We start from the raw sequence: 14,603 nt of genomic DNA, 5'->3' as shown, positions 1-14,603 counted from the left end.
CCTAAAAGGTGGAATAGCGATTTTCGAACCATTTCCTATAAGAGAATGGTTTCCATTACTTTGAGAAATGGATTCTTATATCAAACTATAGCTATTGCATTAAAGAAGAAAAGAAACTAATAGAAGTCGAAGACGCGGAATGATAGTGAATAGAGAGAAAGATTCTTCTGATTTTCTTGTTTCTATCTACTAGACGCCGTAGAGAATTGAGAATTTTCATGTCTTTCAATTCTCGTACTCGTAATTGGAAAGTTATGGAAGGAGACCCATCATTTTGCAATGAAAACAACATATAAAACTCTGGACAATTTCGAAATCAGGCCAAGCGTCTTAATACATATGCAAAAAAATTCATTATTGGCCCACCATTGATTAGAAGATTTAGCTTGTATGAATCGCTATTGGTTTGATACGAATAATGACAATCGTTTCAGTATGTTAAGGATACAGATGTATCCACAATTCATTTAGAGTTACTTAATAGTCTATTTCTTATACCATATCTCTATCCCGTGAAATTCTCGAGCCAAAAGATGGATGCATATGCTGTGTTTCATTTTGCTAAATGATATCAATTAAATGGTGTATCAATTCCATAAATTGCATATAGCAATAAATAAATCAGCAAAATTCTTTCTAATATTTTAGATAGAAGAAACATTTCTTCTATCTAAAATATTAGAAAGAATGTACCCTTCTATCCAAATCCAATTTGCATCGATAAAATAAATCCAAATTCCAGTAGTAGATGAATAATTGCAAATTTGTGTGTGTACGAGATTAGAATAACTTCAAAATAACTGACATAATTTTGTATTTTTCCTGATCAGAAAAATACATGAAAAAGAAAGGAGGTAGAAAAATTTTTGGATTTATGGTTAAAGAAGAAAAAGAAGAAAACAGGGGTTCTGTTGAATTTCAAGTATTCAGTTTCACCAATAAGATACGGAGACTTGCTTCACATTTGGAATTACACAAAAAAGATTTTTCATCGGAAAGAGGTCTACGAAGACTTTTGGGAAAACGTCGACGTTTGCTGGCTTATTTGGCAAAGAAAAATAGAGTACGTTATAAGAAATTAATCGGTCAGTTGAATATTCGGGAGCAGTAATTTAATCGTTCAAATTTTTTTCTTGTTTTATTATTTTTTTAGTAGTCTTATAGTAGTCTTAGATTTTTCATTTTGATGAGCCTCGCTTTGAGGAATTCATGGAATAATCCATTTTCATGGAATAATGAATTAAGGAAGAAAGGATATGAGTCTACCGCTTACAAGAAAAGATCTCATGATAGTCAATATGGGCCCTCAACACCCATCAATGCATGGTGTTCTTCGACTGATCGTTACTCTCGATGGTGAGGATGTTATTGATTGTGAACCCATATTAGGGTATTTACACAGAGGAATGGAAAAAATCGCGGAAAACCGAACTATTATACAATACTTACCTTATGTAACAAGGATATAGAGAGATTGTAGAAAGGGGATAGGATAGTTATTTTTGCAAGAGACTTGTTGTAAATTCCTTAACTTAAGAAAGAAAAAAGAATAAAAACACAGATACATAACATAAAAAAAAGAATAAATAAGACGAGATTCGACCTCCCCCTACATATTTAATTTCCTCTCCTATACAAAAACTAGCAAGACCCACTCCATTGGTAATTCCATCAATAACACCCTTATCAAAAAACTCCGTGAGTTCGGTTAACCCTCTTATACCGAGGGTAAAGACCCTAGTATAGAAAATATCTATATAACCACGATTATATGACCAACTGTATATATTTTTTTTTACTTGATCTAAAAATTCTTTTTTAGGATTTCCTTTGTAAAAAGAGTTTATTAAATCCAAATTCTGAAAAAAAGAATAAGCGGATCCATAGAAGATATATGCTATGAATAAACCAAAGATAGCTAGACTTACAGAAGAAATTGCATTAGTAATAAATTCATATGAATTTACAAAAGAATTAGAACTTTCCTGGGTAAAGTTTATTGAGGGAGTTAACCACTTTGATAATATGGTTAACTCTGCTATTCCATTACCAATTCCTCCATTATCAAAAGAGATTCCTATGAATCCAATGAACAAAGTGAAAAGTAGTAATATAAGAAGAGGAAATAACATAGTATTTCCCGTTTCATGCGGATAGGCAAAAGTTTTTTTAGCCCCAAAAGACGTAGTAAAGGATCCTATCCTATTTCTTGTATTACCTTGAATTTTTGGTATATTTTGTGAAAAAAAAGAAACTCCACTCTTCGTTGTTGATAAAACGAAATCCCTATTCACTCCTTTGGGTATCCTTTTTCCCCATAAGGATATTGAATACAAGGAACTCTCTTTAGTGCTACTGTAATTTTGAAAATGAACACGCAAATACCCATCAAATGTAAGTAAATATATCCGAAACATATAAAAGGCAGTTAATCCTGCAGTAAAGGAGGCTATTATTCCAAAAAAGGGCGAATACAACCAACTATTACTAAGGATTTCATCTTTGGACCAGAAGCAAGCAAGAGGTGGAATACCACAAAGAGAAAGTGTACCCCATAAAAAAGTAGTTCTTGTGATTGGAATGTATTTTCTTAAACCGCCCATAAGAACCATATTTTGACTTTTATCTGGTGAATATCCAACAAGAGGTTCCATTGAATGAATAACGGATCCGGATCCCAAGAACAATAAAGCTTTTGAATAAGCATGAGTGATCAAATGGAATAAAGCAGCTTGATAAGAACCTATACCTAGAGCTAACATCATATAACCCAATTGAGACATTGTAGAATAGGCTAAGCTTCTTTTAATATCTCTCTGAGCAAGAGCTAAAGTAGCTCCTAAGAATAGTGTTATTGTACCTACTAAAGAAATAAAACTCATTATCAAAGGTAAAGATATGAAAAGAGGAAGAAGTCGAGCTAGAAGAAAAATTCCCGCAGCAACCATAGTTGCTGCGTGTATAAGAGCCGAAATAGGAGTGGGCCCTTCCATAGCATCGGGTAACCATACGTGAAGAGGGAATTGTGCGGATTTCGCAACTGCACCAAGGAATAATAAAAAAGCACACAAAGTAGTAAGTAAAGAGTTAATTCCATTATTAGGAATCCAGTTATTAGCTATTTTGAACAAATCCCTAAACTCTAAACTACCTGTTATCCAAAAAAAACCTAAAATTCCTAATAATAGACCAAAATCCCCTACACGATTAGTTACAAAAGCTTTTTGACAAGCACTCGCTGCGATTGGTCGTGTAAACCAAAAGCCTATCAATAAATAAGAACACATTCCCACGAGTTCCCAAAAAAAATAAATTTGTATCAAATTGGAGCTAGTAACCAATCCCAACATGGAAGTATTGAAAAAACTTATATAAACAAAAAATCTCAAATATCCTTCATCGTGAGACATATAACCATCACTATAAATAAGAACCAGGATTCCTACAGTAGTAATTAGTATTAACATAATAGAAGTAAGTGGGTCAATCAAGTATCCAAATTCTAAAGAAAAATCATTATTGACGGTCCAAGACCATAGATATTGATAGATCGAACTTCCATTTATTTGTTGAATAGACAGTTGAACTGAGAATACCATAGCTATACTTAAGAGTAAAACACTAGGAAAAGCCCATATGCGACGAAGATTTTTTGTTGCTGTCGGAATAAGAATAAGGCCAAATCCCATTGACATAATAACTGGAAGTGGGAGAAGAGGGATTACCCATGCATATTGATATGTATGTTCCATAAGAAAAGAAATTGCAATTTTTACTTCAATTTTTACTTCAATTTTTCTATAAAATTGTTTCCGATTCACCAAACCAATTCTTATCTCTTTCTGAAAGAATAAATAAAAAGAATAAGAAAAAATACTGAAATTCTTAATTTTTCCAAAATTTATCTCATTGAAATAATTAAAAATTAAGAATGGGTTTAGTTGGTTAAATTAAAAAAGTTAATAAAATAACTAGGTAACGAAGTTATTTTATTAACTAAATAAAGATATTTATAAAAATAAAAAAAAAAAAGTGGAATCATTTTACTTTCTATTCATAATTCATTTTTATATTTCTTTAAAACAAAGATGAAACAGCTCTCTTGTTCCATAATTAACTGATTGAGTGAATTCCAATGAAAACCTATGTTTATAAGAAATTATCGAATAGTCCTTACTTCATATAGAACTAAAATTCTAATGACTATAAATTACCTAAGTTTTAGAATGTCTTGTTTAAGAGACTCAGTATTTTTTGTTTTGATTGGAATTCCTTTCCTTTATGGAATACCATTCTGAACTTAATTAACTATTTTCATTTTCCCTTCTTTTTATCCCCCCGTCTTATCTTATATGGGGGATAGGCTTCCATACCATATATCTATATATGGAGTATACTTGATATATAAATAGATATAAATAGATTTAAATGAGAAACCCTTCTATATATTCTATATTATTAAAAAAAAAGTATAAAATATATAAAGAAAAAATGTTAAAAAATTCTTGTTGTCTTATCCGCATTAGACAAAATGAAGTAAAAAATAATTCAAAATTTAAGTATCTTTCAGTATCTAAGTATAAATACTAATAAAAAGAAGAAAGAAGGATTGATTTGCAGCAATAGATGTCTTTCACATACAACTAGAAAAAAGTAATTTCCTTTTTGAATGGCAGTTCCAAAAAAACGTACTTCAATGTCAAAAAAGCGTATTCGTAAAAATATTTGGAAGAAAAAGACTTATTTTTCCATAGTACAATCTTATTCTTTAGTAAAATCAAGATCATTTTCGAGCGGTAATGAGCATCCAAAACCAAAGGGTTTTTCTGGGCAACAAACAAATAATAAGATTTTGGAATAATATGAATTGACTTATCAAAAAAGAATTCCAATTATTTAATAATTTGGATTCTTCTTTGAATGTACTTTTATGTGTCGAATTACTCGGTACAATATTCTTAGAACAAAAAACCCCTCTTATCTTATATATACAAGAAAAAAAAAGTTTTGTTTGGTATACTGTGTGCTAAGTATTCTTTTCCTATCAATGAACTTTTCATAATTTTCCTAATAGAATCCTCATATTCTATTAGGAAAATTATGAAAAGTGGAGTATTCTTACAATAGGACTTACAACTTCCACCTATCTTCTCCAAAATCATAAGGTTAGTAAATCTTATTAATAAGAGCATAAAGACTTTCATTCTAGAAATTTTTAAAAAATCCAAAAAGCCTTTTCTATTTATCCATTTTATTTTAATTTCATCATTAAATAGAAACCCTTTTGGATTTTTTTCATTGTATTGAAAGAATTTTCAAAATGTAAAGGGGAAATTAATTAGAAAAAATTAGTTCTATAATTGCAAGTTAGAAAAAAGAAGTTCCAACTCTTTCAAGCAGTGTTTGTGTTTCTATTGGGCAAAGCAAGAGTTTATTGTAAAAAAAAAAAATGGAAACGATACTACCAAACGAAGTCTATTTTAATGAAAACTCTAATGTTCCTAAATTTTATGGACTTTCCCAATATCGACGATTCCCAAGATAATAGCTATTATTCTTTTAAGTTACCTATTATTTGAAGTTAGCCGCCATGGTGAAATTGGTAGACACGCTGCTCTTAGGAAGCAGTGCTCAAGCATCTCGGTTCGAATCCGAGTGGCGGCATTCTTGAAAAAGAATACAATAGATTAGAAATCAATTCGAAATTTACAATTTTGTAATGGGACCTTCCCCTTATGCTATTTGCAACTTTAGAACATATACTAACTCATATCTCTTTCTCAACGATTTCAATTGTGATTACGATTCATTTTATAACCTTATTAGTTCGTGAACTTGGAGGATTACGCGATTCGTCAGAAAAAGGAATGATAGTTACTTTTTTCTCTATAACAGGATTCTTAGTTTCTCGTTGGGCTTCCTCGGGACATTTTCCATTAAGTAATTTATATGAGTCATTGATCTTCCTTTCATGGGCCCTGTATATTCTTCATACCATTCCTAAAATACAGAACTCTAAAAATGATTTAAGCACAATAACTACGCCAAGTACTATTTTAACGCAAGGCTTTGCCACATCGGGTCTTTTAACTGAAATGCATCAATCCACGATACTAGTACCTGCTCTACAATCTCAGTGGTTAATGATGCATGTCAGTATGATGTTATTAAGCTATGCAACTCTTTTGTGCGGATCCTTATTATCTGCCGCTATTCTAATCATTAGATTTCGAAATAATTTCCATTTCTTTTCTAAAAAGAAAAAAAATGTTTTAAATAAAACATTTTTCTTTAGTGATATTAAATATTTTTATGCAAAAAGAAGTGCTTTAAAAAGAACCTCTGTCCCTTCATTTCCAAATTATTACAAATATCAATTAACGGAGCGTTTGGATTCTTGGAGTTATCGTGTCATTAGCCTAGGATTTACCCTTTTAACCGTAGGTATTCTTTGTGGAGCAGTATGGGCTAATGAGGCCTGGGGATCCTATTGGAATTGGGATCCTAAGGAAACTTGGGCATTTATTACTTGGACCATATTCGCAATTTATTTACATAGTAGAACAAATCCAAATTGGAAGGGTACGAATTCTGCACTTATAGCTTTGATAGGATTTCTTATAATTTGGATTTGTTATTTTGGTATAAATCTATTAGGAATAGGCTTACATAGTTATGGTTCGTTTACATTAACACCTAAATGATTACATAAAATAAAACCTTCATGAAATGAAGGTTTTTACTTTTATGTTTTATTTGAGAACCCCTTGAACGCCTTATCAAAGGGTTCTCAAAAATTCGAGATAGATCTAATTATACTTTTTTACTTATTTCTGCATTATATACTTTTTTACTTATTTCTGCATTAATAGAGCAGACGAGTAAAAAAAAGCAAACCTATTTAGGATAATAATTGGATAAGAGAGCCTCTACCCTGTCAACGGATAGGGAGAGAACAAAATCTGGATAAATACCAATTCCTATTACTGGTAAAAAGATACAGATTAAAATAAAGAGTTCTCGTGGTCCAGAATCCACAAAATTTGCGTTTGGAACATTAAATAGCTTGTATCCATAGAACATCTGGCGTAACATAGATAATAAATAAATAGGAGTTAATATCATTCCAATTGCCATTACAAAAGTAATTAGTGTTTTTGGCATTAACAGAAATTTTGGACTAGTAATTAGTCCAAAAAATACTACTAATTCTGCGACAAAACCACTCATTCCTGGTAAGGCAAGAGAAGCCATTGAAAAGCTACTAAACATGGTAAAAATTTTAGGCATTGGGATAGATATTCCCCCCAGTTCTTCGAGATAAACAAGACGCATTCTATCAGAAGCGGTTCCTGCCAAGAAAAAAAGTGTAGCACCAATAAATCCATGGGATAATATTTGTAAAATAGCTCCATTGAGTCCAATGTTGGTTATGGAACCAATTCCTATAATTATGAAACCCATGTGAGATACAGAGGAATAAGCTATTCTTTTTTTGAAATTTCGTTGACCAAGAGAAGTTGAAGCTGCATAGATTATTTGGATCGCTCCTATTATTACTAACCAGGGCGAAAATAGATAATGAGCATGAGGTAACAATTCCATGTTGATCCGAATCAATCCATATGCTCCCATCTTTAATAATATTCCCGCTAAAAGCATACATGTACTATAATGTGCTTCCCCATGGGTATCTGGTAACCACGTATGTAGGGGTATAATCGGCAATTTGACAGCATAAGCAATAAGGAAGCCAAAATATAAAAGTATTTCCAAGGTTGCAGGGTATGATTGATTAATTAATCTTTCCAAATCTAATCCTGGTTCGTTGGAACCATATAAGCCCATACCCAGAACTCCGATTAAGAAAAAAATGGAACCGCCTGCAGTATACAAAATAAACTTTGTAGCTGAATATAGACGCCTCTTCCCCCCCCACATGGATAAAAGTAAGTAAACAGGAATTAATTCTAACTCCCACATGATAAAAAAAAGTAAAAGGTCTCGCGAAGAAAATAATCCTATTTGACCACTATACATTGCGAGCATCAGGAAATAGAATAATCGCGAATTCCGTGTAATTGGCCAAGCTGCTAAAGTAGCTAAAGTAGTGATAAATCCTGTCAATAAAATAGATCCTAATGAAAGTCCATCGATTCCCAATCTCCAGTGGAAATCGAAGACATCTATCCATTTATAATCCTCCTTTAATTGGATTAAGGGATCCTCCAGTTGGAAATGATAACAGAACGCATAAGTCATTAGAAGGAATTCTAATAAACAAATAGATATAGTATACCACCTAACGACTTTGTTTCCCTTATGAGGTAAAAAGAAAATTAATGAACCTGCAAATATCGGCAAAACAACAAGTATTGTTAACCAAGGAAAATAACTCATGATAAAGTGATAAAGACAAGATACGTTTTGACCAGAAAAGCCCGTGCTCGATTATTTCGAGCACAGGCTTCTTCGGTAAAGAGGAATCAGACGATTCGAGTGAAGTTTTTTGTAACGTATCAATAAGATAGAGCCATGCTACGTGTTGTTTCAGGCCCTAAATAAACGCGGACACTTAAAAAATCTGTCGGGCAGGCAGATTCACATCTCTTACAACCCACACAATCTTCGGTTCTCGGCGCGGAAGCAATTTGCTTGGCTTTACATCCATCCCAGGGTATCATTTCTAATACATCTGTTGGACAAGCTCGTACACATTGAGTGCATCCTATACATGTATCGTAAATTTTTACGGAATGTGACATTGGATCTATAAATTTTTCTTTTCAACATAAAATTTTTCGATCTGGTAAAAATGAAATTAGTACTATAATGAGTCATATGTATTGTAGACACCAGACGAAGCAATGGTTTATCCAAACTTCAAAAAAAAAAATCTATTTTTTAATCTGTTTGTGAGAAAGCGTGAAGAGAGCCAAGAGACTTTAATTTTGGATTTCAACAATAAATAAGAAATAAGAAAGAATTTTACGAATTGTACAGACGAATTCGAATTAGCCAATAAATTGGCTATCGTCTTTTCAATATAAATTATTGCAATATTCAAATTGCAATATCAATGAATTACAAATACAAAAATTCATTTAAGTGAAAAAGAATACTATGCAATAATCTACTAAAAAAAATGGATATTCTCAAATAATACTAAGAAAATAGTATTGATTTCTATTTATTTTAATATGTGCGCCTTTGTTTAGAGGATTCTATGTCTAATTATTCAAAAGTCTAATTATTCAATAAATTAGATTGATTGATACGAGTGGATTTCCTATTACGATGGATGGAAGAAAGAATGGATAGTCCAATAGCGGCTTCAGCAGCTGCAAGGGCTATAACAAAAATTGCGAAAATATCTCCTTTTAATTGGCGACTATCAAATAGATCAGAAAATGTTACGAGATTTAGATTAATTGAATTCAGTATAAGTTCAAGACATATTAGAGCTCTAACCATGTTTCGGCTTGTGATCAATCCATAGATACCAATCGAAAATAAATAGACACTCAAAAAAAGTACATGCTCAAACATCATTAACTAACTCCTTATCAATCTCGATTCATTTCAATATGAGGGCAAGAATTGAACCGATTCAATTAATTACAATAGAACAATTACACAACAAAAGAAAAAAAAAAAAAAAAAAAAGGAGGTATTTGTTGGCAGTAGATGGATTTTACTAAATCAAAATTGTGATTCTTTAGTTATTTATTTTAGATTTGCAATTCTTATAATTTGTACTTTTTCTAAGTTTTCTTATTGCCGAGCCATAGTAATTGCACCTATTAAAGAAACTAGAAGAATTATGGAAATGAGTTCAAACGGAAGATAAAAATCGGTTGCTAAATGAATTCCAATTTGTTGAACATTATTTATGAGACCCTGTTCTACTATTTGGTTTGATCTTGTAGTCCAAAGAATTCCATACCACGACGTATCTGGGATAGTAGTCATTAGTGAAAAAACAATAGTTATACAAACGAGTGAAGTGAACCCATCTCCAATAGTCCAATAATTCTTATCTTTAGACCATTCTGAGCCATTTACGAACATTACAGCGAATATGATCAAGACATTTATGGCTCCCACATAAATAAGAAGTTGTGCGACAGCTACAAAGTAGGAATTTAATAAAAAATAGAATAAGGATATACAAACAAGAACTAATCCCAGCGAAAAGGCAGAATAAATGGGGTTGGTAAGTAATACTACTCCTAGACCCCCTAGTAGAAGAACAAATCCCCCAAATAGCATAAGAATCTCATGTATTGGTCCAGGTAAATCCATTATGGATAAAAAGAAATTAATAGTATAAAATTTTTCATGAACTGACTAAAACTAAAGGATTCAAGGAAGGAAAAAAGGATTAGGGTATTTTTTTGTGTATAAACTTATAGTTATAAATTATATTATATCACGAAAATCTAGTCTGATTTAAAATAAGAAATAATTTCCAATAAGCAGTAGTTTTTCGTTTTTCTTTATAGTTTAATTTTAAAGTTTAATAAAGAATTATTAGATTTTTATAACAGAAAGACAAAATCAAAGTTTAGTAATCAGTAATCGTTCTTGAATTCGAAGATTTTTCTTTGTTTATTTTACTTTCAGACGAATTCCTAATTGTTTGAATTGTGTAATCTCCCATTATGGAGATTGGTAACCGACTTAAAGCAATTTGATTGTAATTCAATTCATGACGATCATAGGTAGAAAGTTCATATTCTTCAGTCATTGATAAACAGCTTGTTGGACAGTACTCAACACAATTGCCACAAAATATACAAACTCCGAAATCAATACTATAATTAAGCAATTGTTTTCTTTTAATATCCTTTTCAAATCTCCAATCCACAACGGGTAAATCTATCGGACATACGCGAACACATACTTCACAAGCAATACATTTATCAAATTCAAAGTGGATTCGCCCTCGGAAACGCTCTGGTGTAATTGATTTTTCATAAGGGTAGTGAATCGTTATAGGTAAACGATTTGTGTGGGATAAGGTAGTTATGAAACTTTGACCTATGTACCTTGTAGCACGTATTGTTTGTTGACCATAACTCATGAACCCAGTTACCATAGGGAACATATTCATTCTAAATATCTATGAAAAAGATATGTTTCTTTCTCTTGTTTGAGAGAGCTTTTGTGTTGAAAATATTCTTACTATTATTGTATTATCTTATTTATAGTGAAACAAGTTGAGAAGAGGTTGTTAATAAGAGATTGCCCAGGGAAATAGGTAAAAGAAATTTCCATCCAAGATTTAATAACTGATCCATTCTCATCCTCGGTAAAGTCCATCTTATTGTGATAGAAATGAAGAGAAATAAATAAGCTTTAGTTAATGTAATAAATATACCCATTGTCATTTCCAAAATTCCAACTGCTTTATTCATTTGGAAAAAATCAAAAAAGGATATATAGGGAATAGATAAATTCCACCCGCCCAAGTAGAGAACTGTTACAAATAAAGAAGAAACTAATAAATTTAGGTAAGAAACAAGATAAAATAAACCATATTTGATACCGGAATATTCAGTTTGGTAACCTGCTACTAATTCTTCCTCCGCTTCTGGTAAATCAAAGGGTAATCTTTCACATTCTGCCAAAGAAGAAATTAAAAAAACCAGAAAACCTATAGGCTGACGCCAAATATTCCATCCAAAAAAACCGTATTTTGACTGTGCTTCAACTATATCAACTGTACTTGAACTGTTAGATAATCATAGTCGGTGATAACATCACAGTTCCCACCGCTATTTCAAAACCGTACATGAAACCTTAGCTTCATACGGCTTCTCTATGATCAGAAAAAGGAAAGGACTGTTTTGTTCCTAGCCCCGGGGGCGTAGATAGAATTAGATAAAATAAAATAGATTTGAAAGTCCTAAATTAGACCAAAGGAATTCCGTCTGCTAGAATAAGAAAAAGCGCTTCCGAATTGATCTCATCCTTTATAATATAATGAAAATTTTTCTTTGTTCAGTAATAACTTAATCTTGGAATAAAACACTTGTTACTTGTTATAGGAATTCAATTAATAAATGGAAAGAGTTGGGTATTAGTTCATGAGCAATTCTGCATGAATATGGATAGAGGAAGGAAATAATGAAAATTTTTTCTAGTGCACTCCATATCTTTTTTACTATTCTTCTTTCCCCAGGGAGGGGGTATTTAAAAAGAAAAAATGGATAAAGGGTTAATTCGTTCTTGATAGCCATTTCCTTAACAAGTGAATGGGAACATACTCTGGATCGGAATCCGAAGAAAGTACTACTTGATAATTTCTACAAATTGCAAGTCCTTATTATGATTCCTTTTATGGGCAAAAATCTCTAATGTTTTAGATTTTCCATTACTAATCCTTTATGTACTTTAGTGTTCCTAACCCTTCACTAACTTTTGGTGGATTCTTCTTATGGATTATTAAGTTATAGTAATAACTAGGAGTATTCTAGTAATGGAATTCCATATCGTGAATCCTTTATTCTTGGCCGCTTCAAGATATGATGACTAATTAAAAAATATCAACCTTGGGATAAAGAGTTTACACTGCTTATGTTTACTTCCACTTTTTTCTTGTACGTAGGAAATGAGATTTTTTCTTTTTACTACAAATTTATAAGCTGTTTTGTTTCACTCATATAGCTATCTAGTTTAACTTACCAACCCAAATACTAAATAAGAAAAGGAATATAAATAGTTAATGGATTTTATAGGAAAAAGATCTATTTTAACGAATCACACGTAGAGATATTGCTAGCACACAAAAAGTTAATGGTATTTCATAACTAATGGATTGAGCAGCAGCTCGTAGACCGCCTGAAAAAGAATATTTATTATTTGAGCTATATCCTGCCATAAGAAGACCAATAGGAGCTATACTTGAAATGGCAATCCATAAAAAAACACCAATACTAAGATCGGCTAAAACAAAATGATATCCCAAAGGGATAACTAAAAAACTTAATAAAACTGATATGACTGCTATAGAGGGTCCAATGCTAAATAAAGAAATATCTCCTCGGGATGGCAGAATATCTTCTTTAAAAAGTAGCTTAGTCCCATCTGCTATAGCTTGAAGCAGGCCCAGGGGGCCAGCATATTCAGGACCAATACGTTGTTGTATCGACGCAGATATTTCTCTTTCTAACCACACAATTACGAGTACCTCTATTGTTATTCCCAAAAGGAGGGTCAAAATGGGTAGAATCGATATCAGTCCATAGACTTCTTTTAATAATTCCAATTTCGAAAAAGAATTGATAGTTTCTACCTCTACCCTATCTATTATCATTTCAACGATCAACTTCCCCCATAATGATATCTATACTACCTAATATCGTCATGATATCAGCCAATTTCATTTTTTTAACTAGCTGAGGAAGAATTTGCAAATTAATAAACCCGGGTGGACGGATTTTCCATCTCCAGGGGAAAAGGCTATCATCTCCTACTAGATAAATCCCTAATTCACCTTTTGGGGCTTCTACTCTTACATAAAGCTCTTGTCTTGACAATTCAAAATTGGGCGAAGGTTTTTTACCAAGAAATTTATACTCAAAATCATTCCATTCAGAATTATTTTCTTTCTTAAAGCGTCGGACTTCTAAATTTTCATAAGGTCCTCCAGGAATTTTTTCTACAGCTTGTTGAATTATTTTGATGGATTCCCTCATTTCACCAATTCGTACTAAATAGCGAGCTAACGAATCCCCTTCTTTTTGCCATTGGACTTTCCAATCAAATTGGTTGTAAGACTCATAAGGATCTACTTTACGAAGATCCCATTGTATTCCAGAAGCTCGTAACATCGGTCCCGATAAGCCCCAATTTACTGCTTCTTCTCCGCTAATAAAACCTACTCCTTCAACTCGCTCTAAAAAAATTGGATTCTGTGTAATAAGTTGTTGATATTCAACAACTCCGCGTAAAAAATAATCACAGAAATCTAAACATTTATCGATCCATCCATAAGGTAGATCGGCGGCTACTCCTCCGATGCGAAAGTAATTGTGCATCATTCGCATACCTGTAGCAGCTTCAAATAGATCATATATTAATTCTCTCTCTCTAAAAATATAGAAAAAAGGAGTCTGTGCGCCGAGATCCGCCATAAAAGGTCCAAGCCATAGCAAGTGAGAAGCTATCCGGCTTAATTCTAACATAATTACCCTAATATAGCTGGCTCTTTGTGGTATTTGAATATTCTCCAAGAATTCTGGTGCATTTACTGTTATTGCTTCTGTAAACATAGTAGCTAAATAATCCCACCTTGTTACATAAGGTAAGTATTGTATAATAGTTCGGTTTTCCGCGATTTTTTCCATTCCTCTGTGTAAATACCCTAATATGGGTTCACAATCAATAACATCCTCACCATCGAGAGTAACGATCAGTCGAAGAACACCATGCATTGATGGGTGTTGAGGGCCCATATTGACTATCATGAGATCTTTTCTTGTAAGCGGTAGACTCATATCCTTTCTTCCTTAATTCATTATTCCATGAAAATGGATTATTCCATGAATTCCTCAAAGCGAGGCTCATCAAAATGAAAAATCTAAGACTACTATAAG

At 32.2% G+C, this 14,603-nt stretch overlaps 1 non-coding gene across 1 annotated transcript; it reads left to right on the top strand.

Annotated features, from left to right (window-relative positions):
• Positions 1-5,584: 5,584 nt before the first annotated feature.
• Positions 5,585-5,664, top strand: TRNAL-UAG (transfer RNA leucine (anticodon UAG)). Its single transcript has one exon. It is a non-coding gene; the product is annotated as a tRNA-Leu (tRNA).
• The last annotated feature ends 8,939 nt before the right edge of the window (positions 5,665-14,603 follow it).

The sequence above is a fragment of the Triticum urartu genome, unplaced genomic scaffold, assembly GCF_056163025.1.
Source record: "Triticum urartu cultivar PI428250 unplaced genomic scaffold, HENAU_Tu73 scaffold2, whole genome shotgun sequence".
Lineage (NCBI taxonomy): Eukaryota > Viridiplantae > Streptophyta > Magnoliopsida > Poales > Poaceae > Triticum > Triticum urartu.
The sequence above is the reverse complement of the archived record's forward strand: the minus strand, read 5'-3'. Positions and strand labels throughout refer to the sequence as shown.